Below are 9605 nucleotides of genomic sequence, written 5' to 3'. Positions count from 1 at the left end.
AATGTCAGATGCTCCAGTCTATAACAATGGAACTTTTAAATTAAAATGCTGTACAAGAAAGTACAAGCTTGAATTTTCAATCAAAGTGTCCCAAATATCTGTTTGAACCACCTTCGTGCGTGATGTCATGCAAGACTTCATCGTACGTTTTGAGACTTGAGCAGTTCAGTGTTGCATTTCAATATGACCAGCTCGTTCAATTAATTTGACACCTTTTGTTTTTGCCCCCCCCAAAAAAAATCTGTTTTCCATAATCTCTTAAAGGGCAATTTTTATATTTTTGCAAGATACATGAAGAGTTTGAGTTTGACACTTGCGCCTTATCTTATTGCGATGTTTAGAAGTGCTGTGATGTTGTATGTAGATTACAGACTGTTGATATATAATCCAATTATGTCATAAATGTTAACAAAATACATCATTTGTCTTTTGAATCAAAATGAAGATTGCGACTGGTCAGTGGAGGAAATATACCTCCACCCTGCCTTAATCAATAGATGACATAGAATATGCAAGGCTGCACTGATAATGGCCAGAAGGAGCAGGTAGGGTTGGAAATTGCTTTTATAGATTAAAAGGCAGGTTGGTAAACCATCTTTTCTTCAAATGAGTCTCTAATTCAAGGGAAAACTTTTATTTAGCAAAGTATTGATTTGACTACTTTCGGAATCTTTCTTGCTACATTTATCTATAAGGTATCTTGTCTTCACTCTGTTTCTAATTCTTAACGGATCGTCATCAAACTTTCAGTGGTAATTGATAACAAGCATACAGCGGAAACTCTATTTCAAACACACAGAATAGTCAGTAGTCAGTCATTGAAGGGACGTGACAAAGCTATTAATGACACTGAAAATGTTAAATTTACACAAATATATTTGTAACCAAATTTGCTTTAACATTAACATAAGTAGGGATGTTCAATATGATTTAAAAAATAATAATAATAATAATAATAATAATTATTATCGCAATTGCAAATTACCTTAACGGTAATTTTATATTCTTCTAATTTCTCATTCCTCGTCAGAAAACAGCCCATGAGGGCGGTTGATATTTGAATCACTCGTCGTGAGTACCGATACTGTCATGTGACATGCGGAATTTGGACACAAACACAGACAAGACACGGCAGTTGGAAACAAAGATGCTTTATAAAATACAAATTAACAACAGAGAGCAAGGCTTGATTCAGATGGCCTCGAAGAAAACACTTGACAGATAAACCTTGACTAAGAACCGCGAGCGGGCCGAATGCAGAACTCAAATGGAAAACACACGGAAGACAGCTTGCATAAAAGAAAACTAGCATGAAAGAAACCTCAACACGCTTAGAGAAAACTGACAAAAAATGTCATTCACTTACTCTCGCTAGGGCAATGCACAATTCTATATGATAAAATAATAGTGAGTAGACAAAATAAGATAACAACTGCATAACAATGGACCACATTATCACACTATCATCATAAGGGACATAGTAACTGCATAAAACTTGGCAAACTAAGAGTGACTAAAACAACTAAAACATTATCATCATCATCACATTATCATCATAAGGGACACCCAATGACTCCCCGACCTGCATAAGCATAACTCATCATAAAGGACATAGTAACCACATAAGCACACAATAACACAATCAATGACTCCCGACCTGCATAAGCATAACTCATCATAGAGGACATAGTAACCACATAAGCACACAATAACACAATCAATGACTCCCCGACCTGCATGAGCATAACTCATCATAAAGGACATAGTAACCACATAAGCACACAATAACCCAACCCAAAACACAATCATAAAAGATACCTTGAAATAAGGCCAGGTATCAGCCGTACTCACCCATCCCTAAACATAAGTCTAATGAGCATTTTAAAAAATTATATAATTTAACATATTTTTTTAAAAAGTGATTATGACAGTAAAACATTCACGCAGTACTTCACATTTAATTTGCTAATGGGATTTCCAGTGTTCAGATAGTTTTAGCATCCGCCACAAAACATTCCAGTACATCTTGTATAATGCAAACAAATATGTTGTGGTGGATCAACACTGTTGACTCGCCCTTTTTCCCCGCCACGACGAGTCTATGAAGTAAGCTAAAATAATTGGATCTCTCAGGACAAGGTTTACGGTCTTGAGCCACATTTTCGTAAAGTTGGCTTAAGTGGAAGAGAAACACGTTTGTCATCTATAGTCCCTTATGTATTATCAATGCAAATCCTGTTAAGCAAATGTGCATACGGAGGCCCAAATGATAATTTAATCCTACAGTAAGTGTTCCTGGGTGATGCTATGAGTCCCAATGTGAATGCTAAATGAACTCTCAGCGCTGTCTTATATCAGAGTTCATGCCAAGCATCGAGTGGCCAGACATTTTTCCCACATGCTCACCGTTCACTGTGTGTTGCGGAAGACGCTGCCAGTTCACATGAATAATAAACAGCATTTCTAATGACTGCTGTGCACTTGACTTGGGAGCTGATTGTACTGCAGTGGGTGGTCTTGCTGCAACCCACCTGACACAAATATCACACAGCATTCTCATCTACTCTTTAAAAGCTTTGCAATGTCACCTGACTGAGCCAAAGCCAAAACAGAGGTGCTGTATTTGCTTTGGAAGTTGACTAACAAACCGAGACTGCAAAGTTTGAAACTCAAAAGATAGAGTGCAAACTTTTCTTCACACGCACTTGGAGCCTCTTAAATTAAATGTCCCTAAAGACTTTATCGGTAGTTCTAAAGGATTAACTCAACAAAGGTGCTTTTCTTGTTTTTCTTTAGATTTGTTTATGCCACCACATTCGGGGAAGAGGGAAACATGACCATAAAATAGAAAAATCAATTGAATAATAAAAAAAAGAGCTCATGTACACAGCAAAGTGACTTGTGATTGTCATGTGAAAATATTTACGCGTCATCAAAATTCCCATAAGAATGAGTTTAGAATTGATTGCTTTTACGTTTTAATATCAGTCTTGATTAAGACTCATTTGACTGACTTGACAATTATTCTTTTGAGTGGTATTTGGGATGTAGTATTTTGATCTCATTTTCACAGATCTAGCAAACCAGCTCTGTGAAGTAGTGGTAGAGTGTCCGCTCTGAGACTGGGAGGTTGTGGGTTCAATCCCTGGCTGGATCATACCAAAATGGGACATGCTTGACACTCAGCATAAAGGGTTGGAATTGGGGGGTTAGATGATTCCCAAGCGCGGCCGCTGCTGCTGCTCACCGCTCCTTCAGGGGATGGGTCAAATGCGGAGAATGAATTTCGCCCCACTTAGATGGGTGTGACAATCAGTGAATCTTAATCTTAAACCACTGCATGCTATGATCCGCAGTGCTGAGAATCATGACAAAGGTACACTGGTCTTGTATAATGGTAAGATTCAAGGGTGATGATTTTTTTTAAATCGGGAAAGAGCGATGCTAGGTTTGCAACTCAAGTAGAAAAGCCATAACAACTACAACATCTAACTTGAACGGTCACTCTAAACCAGTTCTTCTCAAATAGTGGACCCCCACAAGTTTGATGTAGTAGCGGCAGTAACAAAAAATACAAAAATGGACTGATTTTGCGAATGCATTGAATACTAATATTGACACCCTCTTAAAATAATTGCATAAATCTTTTTTTTGTTGTTGCAAAAATTATTGTTTTGCCTAAATCATCGCCTCATGATGCAAATGATTCAATATTTTCCCCAAAAATCAGAAATTTTTTTTAAAGACACCATGTGGAGCCCAAAAATACCTGAAGCTGAAGAGGATTATCTAGAAAATATTTGTGCTTATGACAGAATGTATTTGCTACTTTGAGACAACCAATGTCATTCTATTTAGGATACATGACGGCAAAATTGTTCTTTTGCGCATTTAATTTACACTCATTTAATTTGGATTTAATGAAAATAGCAGCAAATAATACCAGATTATTTTATCAGCCCTCATAGAAAGCAGTTCCAAAATCAAATTAAACATATTCTCTGTCATGCTTATAAATACCAGTGTGCAGTTATTATACCTATGTTTCTGATATAAGAACAAAATGCTGCACATCTAACCTTGTCCAGATGACTCAGATGGTTGCAGATAACAAATCAAAATGTATTAAAGCAATCCATTCTTTTGGAAAGTGTCTATCCTTGACAGGCCCATTTGACCTTGGCGCACGGCGGGAGAAAGAATCTCTCATGAAGACCAATAGCAGAGAATACATCTTTGCTTTTTCTATAAACTGTTTGTATGAATTGAAACCCATCGACTGCTTGTCATTGTGAAAGCGGTCTTAAAAACGGATGGATGGTTATAGCTTGCGGTGGTGGACAAATTGCATTGCAGAGTGGGTTCTAATATTTCTAGGGTTAGGGTTAAATTACCTCATTATTATTATTATTATTATTATTATTATTTGTCTTGTTGAGATTGTATGTGAAAAGTCGCCAACATCCTGGTGTAGTTTGACTTAAATAATGGATAACAATGTTTTTTTTTTAAATTTTATATTTTATTTTATATACCTTAGTTAATGGACAATGTGTTAATTTTGCCATTATGTCGTGTGGTTGCTTTAAAAACAAAGTCCATCTGTGTTAATGTGTCTACTGTCTCCCTTTTATGTCCAAGTTGTAAAGTGATGTGAGGGCTGCCTCAAATGCGCTCTCATTTTCTATGCCTGAGTACTTCTCTGGATGCGCCTCTTGGTGTTCGATCTTACAACCTCCTGCTATTTTGACAAGATGGAAAATAGGAAAGCATATTTTAACCAGACTTCAATGCAGCGTAGTTCTCATAATGCAGGTTGTGCTTAAAACACAGTCGGTGACCCCTCTCTCTTTTTTCCCCATCTCACACTGAACTAACTACTGCAATATATTTAGACTCTATTCATGCTAGAGATACATTATTATTATTATTATTATTATTATTATTATGATTATTAAATATTTATATAGTAATAATAATAATAATAATAATAATATATTAGTTTAAAAATATTATTATATTATTATTAATAGTAATGAATAATAATAATCATAATCATAATAATAAAAAATAAAAAATAATATTATTAATAATAATAATAATATTTTAAAACCAATACAGTTACAATTCAGTTTGCTACTCACAAATTTACCGTATTCCCCAAAAGCACCACAAAAGTACAGAAACCCAACTTACCTTCTATGTGTGTGTTTTTTTAAATGTAAGTTTTGACAAGTACCAGACTTGTGCACAGACTAATGGTGCACAAGTAACTGGCCTTTTTGCCAATGAGTAAAGTACCCTTTTTCCTTCATTCATCAATATTTAAACAACACAAATGTATCAGATCTCCTCTTCTTTGGCTATCTGACGGGCATTTATTTGTGCTCCTGTGTGAATTGTGTCCCTCACTGACATGCGGCAGACACGAGCCGCAGCCTTGTCAAAACAACATTCCCCCCACCGCGTCTCCTCCACCTCACACCCGATGAAAACACTTGCCTTTTCATTCGAAAGCATCCATGCAAAACTCATTGCCTACACAATTTGTGGTAATGAAATTCATGATTTCAATATCTTGTCCAGTCATTGATTGACCTTAGTCATCATTAATGAAGAGAGGGGAACGTGAGATACATACAACTGCAGCAGAAGAAAGACAGAAAAATCACAAGGTTGCTTGCGAAGTGATTGGCCAATCGTATAGATTTGGTGTGTGTGTGTGTGTGTGTGTGTGTGTGTGTGGGGGGGGTATGTATATAGGCAAAATATAATGGTCTATAATATAAAGCATTATACAAAAACATTTTTAAAAATAGGAAAATGTTATTTAGCTGTTGTGACTGCTTAGCTGTCTGTTTGATTTGTTGTATTTTTTTAAGTTTTGACAATTTTATATTTAATCAATTCAATTCTACTTTTCTGCTGATTGTACGAACATAAAAAATGATATACTAAGTTAAATACATTCTGCTGTTTTTTCTTACCTCTTCTTAATCATTAAAATTTCTTAATCATTATGGCGAAGGGTGTCCTTTTTTGCGTTTGAGCACCTGCCTGGCAAAATATTTGTTCACCTGCTTACTAGTGACCTTTTAATGCAAAATAAGATTTTGTTTACGCTGCTAAACTTCTCCATTGCTTTTTCTAATGTGATCCTTAACAGCCTCCTCGTTTTTATGTCACCGCATAATCAGTCCTAGTGAAAGAATACAACAATACAGTAAGTCAGTGCTGTTCGTTGAAGATACCGTTACATGTTTTTATCGACGTTGAGCTACGTAACCAACTCATCAAATCATCCCCAGATATGAATTCAAATCGCCCTGGACCGCATCATTTCGAAATGGCCAAAAGTCTTGGGACACACGTCTCCTGAAGCCTCCCTAAACCTCAATCATTCATTTTACCAAGATATTTTAGACAATTCTATGCTCCCAACTCTGTGGAAACCATTAGTGAAAGGCCCTTATCTGTTCAGGTCCATAAATGCACGCCTGGGTGAGCACAGTGTTAACGAACTTCAGAGCACTGACCTCAACCATCGCAAAGACCTTTGGAATGAACTGCAACAGATATTGTGGGCCAGACTCTTTCATCCAACACCACAGCTTTGCTTTTGTGAAAAAGGGGAATGACCTGTTGATAAGAAAGCAGAAGACTGATAATTGCATTTTCAAGAAAAAAGAACAAAGTATTTTTTTCTTTTTTTTTTAAATATAGATTTTGGTGCCACCTATCACCATAATCACTATCCGTCTTAAGTTTCTATAGTGTGGAATGACAGACATCTAAAGAGCAATTAAATTTACTATTATAACCCAGGAGAACCCACAGAGTCAAATTTGGCCCCTATAAATTCTGCTACTCAAATAACAAAGACCTTTTTTTATTTATTTTTTATTTAACTTCAAAAGTCCAGAGGGCCACTTCTGACCCCTGCATGGGGCCATCTACTGGATGAATATTGCACTTACATGAGCCAGAGTGGTGGTGACAAGATGGCTGGCAACATGCTGTTTTGATGAGCTGGAAATCAATTCAAACCAAATCATCTTCTCAGCAAATCATCAGATGGTAAAATTGTGTTTTTTTTGTTAATCTATTTCATATCATGTTACAGAATGCCTAGGATTATGTTATATATTGATTTTGATAAATTAGCAACTCTGAGCTAGTTCAAAAAACAAGGGTTAAAATTGAAAAAACATATTTTGGTGTTCAGTGAATTTATAGCAGTCATTTAATGTATAATTCATAATTTTCCAAAGAAGAAAAGGGTTCTTGGGTTCTCCAGGGTTAAAATGACATACTACTTGATTATGCATGACAAATTAGCAATAAGAAATTGACTGCAAACATGCTAGATGGCACAAGAGAGGGACGCCACCGTCGTATCCAGCATCCTTTGGGTAACCTTGGTAACAGAACAAATTGCAACATTCTGTCTTTTCTTTCATGACCCCAATTTATCTCTACCGCTGGTCCTTGCTGACTCAAATACAGCTTAAAAAGAAAAGCATGTTTTTTTCCCGATTTTATTTTGTCCATCAGCACTATTCTATGGTTGGGGTGTTGTGTTGCAGCTGCCTCTTCCATCTTGATGTTACGTTCAGCACAACAGGTTTGGCAGGACTACAAAAAGCACATTAGCACACGGTTGTGGAAAAAAAACCCACACGCACATCATAGTCGTTTTGCTGACAGAGAGGCAGACCGGCAAATTTTTACTGTTCATCTTTCATCAGTAAGCTTTTCGTTACGGTATACAACATGTAGGAGGCAATGCAGCATCCATGAATTGTGAAACTTTAACAGTGGTCGTTCCTCATGCGGTTGGTCTGGGCACAATAGCAAATAGCAATTATCTTTTTCCCCCCCTTTAAAGCAGTGTCATGCTTTTTTTATATATATATATTTTTTTAGCAGCATTTAGTTTCTGTTTCTTTTTTTGTGTCTGAGTGCAAGAACCTAAAGAAAGAGCTATTATGTTTTGTGCAAACTGCTAAGAAATAATCAGCTTACTCAAAAAGCTAGTTTAGTCTAGTTTACCATGTTTGGCAGATCGCGCTACACTTAGCTGGGCGTTCCGGTTCTTTTACACGCCGCCGGCGCACCTGACAATTTGGTGGCAGAAAATGGTCTAGACTTGGTGGATTCGATCCAGACAGAGGGATTCTGTGCTCCACCGATATGCATGGTGGATGTCATCGTATTTTATTCATAAATATGACAAATGCATGCATCAAAACGAAACCATCCGTAAGTGAAGTAGGTCTTTTTGTAGTACCTTATAAACTAGGGAAAGAGCGATTATCAGCCGGGCCGATTATCGGCGCCGATATTCAGCATTTTCAGACAAAAATCGGCTTCGGACATTTTGAAGAATCATAGAGCTGATAATAGATCCTTTTTTTTTTTTACTTTTTTAAATTTTCAGAGATCTGTTTTTGTTTGAAATTAAAACAAAGATAAGTCAAAATTGAATACTTAAGATATTTAGAAAATTTGGAATACTTTATTTACTGTAAAACAAACAAACAATTGTTTAAGTTTTCATTTAACTTTTGAAAACATGCTACTGCCCCTGGGAGCTCCCGGAACTTTTTGTTAGATTTTTAAAACAAAAATGTATATTGACTAAGATTTTTTTTTTTAAGTCCAATATTTTACGAACTCTAAAAGTTGTTCTATAAATATATGCTTTAAAACTAAAAAAAATAAAATAAATAATAATAATAAGAGCTGGAGTTTGTATTTTTTCAAATTTGATGCCAATATTTTCCTTTTTAGTGAAAATGAATATCGTCTCCTGCCTTGCGATCGGCTGGCAACCAGTTCAGGGTGTACCCCGCCTACTGCCCGAAACCAGCTGGGATAAGCTCCAGCGCCCCCCGCGAACCTTGTGAGGACAAGCAATTAGGAAAATGGATGGATAGATGGAAGGAATATCGGCTCCAAATATCGATTAAAAAAACATATTGATCTATCTCTATTATAAACACACCTTGTGTGCTTCGATCTCCTGCACAGACTCACAGTGAGTCTGTTACGCTTCTGCCATGTGTGCCTCTCCTGCGCTCAATTTAAAAGGAATGAGTGGAGCCGCTTTGAATGGCTGTGAATTAAGTCCGCAGTGTTCAGTCCCACAACTACGTAAACGCTCATTTTTCAAATGTGCCCATCTAGGAAAATACCAAAAGAAAGAAATGTTGACCCATGCGGACAGTCAGACTGCAATTGGCATTAAACAAGCTTGTGCTGGGCATGAAAAAAAGAGGCCACAATGTCATGTTGTCTAACAACAATTCGTTCATCAAAATGTCTGTCATTTTTGGACTGAATTCTTCCTCTGATGATAAGCAATCAAATAATGCAATTTTCTTTGTTGGAAATTAATCAGTTTGGTTCACAAATGTTTCAATCCAAGTGTCCACCCTCCGATGCCTTTAGCTGCCAGATGTGAACATGGCATCCATTTAAGTGAGAAAAAAAATTCAATAAAAAAGAAAAGAAAAGGCAGGCAGTTTGAGACAGCCTTGAAAGATAAACTGAAGATTTGCTATCGCACATGTGTCAGGCACCCCCAAAAAAGTAATCACTGC

Source organism: Vanacampus margaritifer, chromosome 7 (genome assembly GCF_051991255.1).
Source record: "Vanacampus margaritifer isolate UIUO_Vmar chromosome 7, RoL_Vmar_1.0, whole genome shotgun sequence".
Lineage (NCBI taxonomy): Eukaryota > Metazoa > Chordata > Actinopteri > Syngnathiformes > Syngnathidae > Vanacampus > Vanacampus margaritifer.
This window is presented reverse-complemented; position numbering follows the sequence as displayed.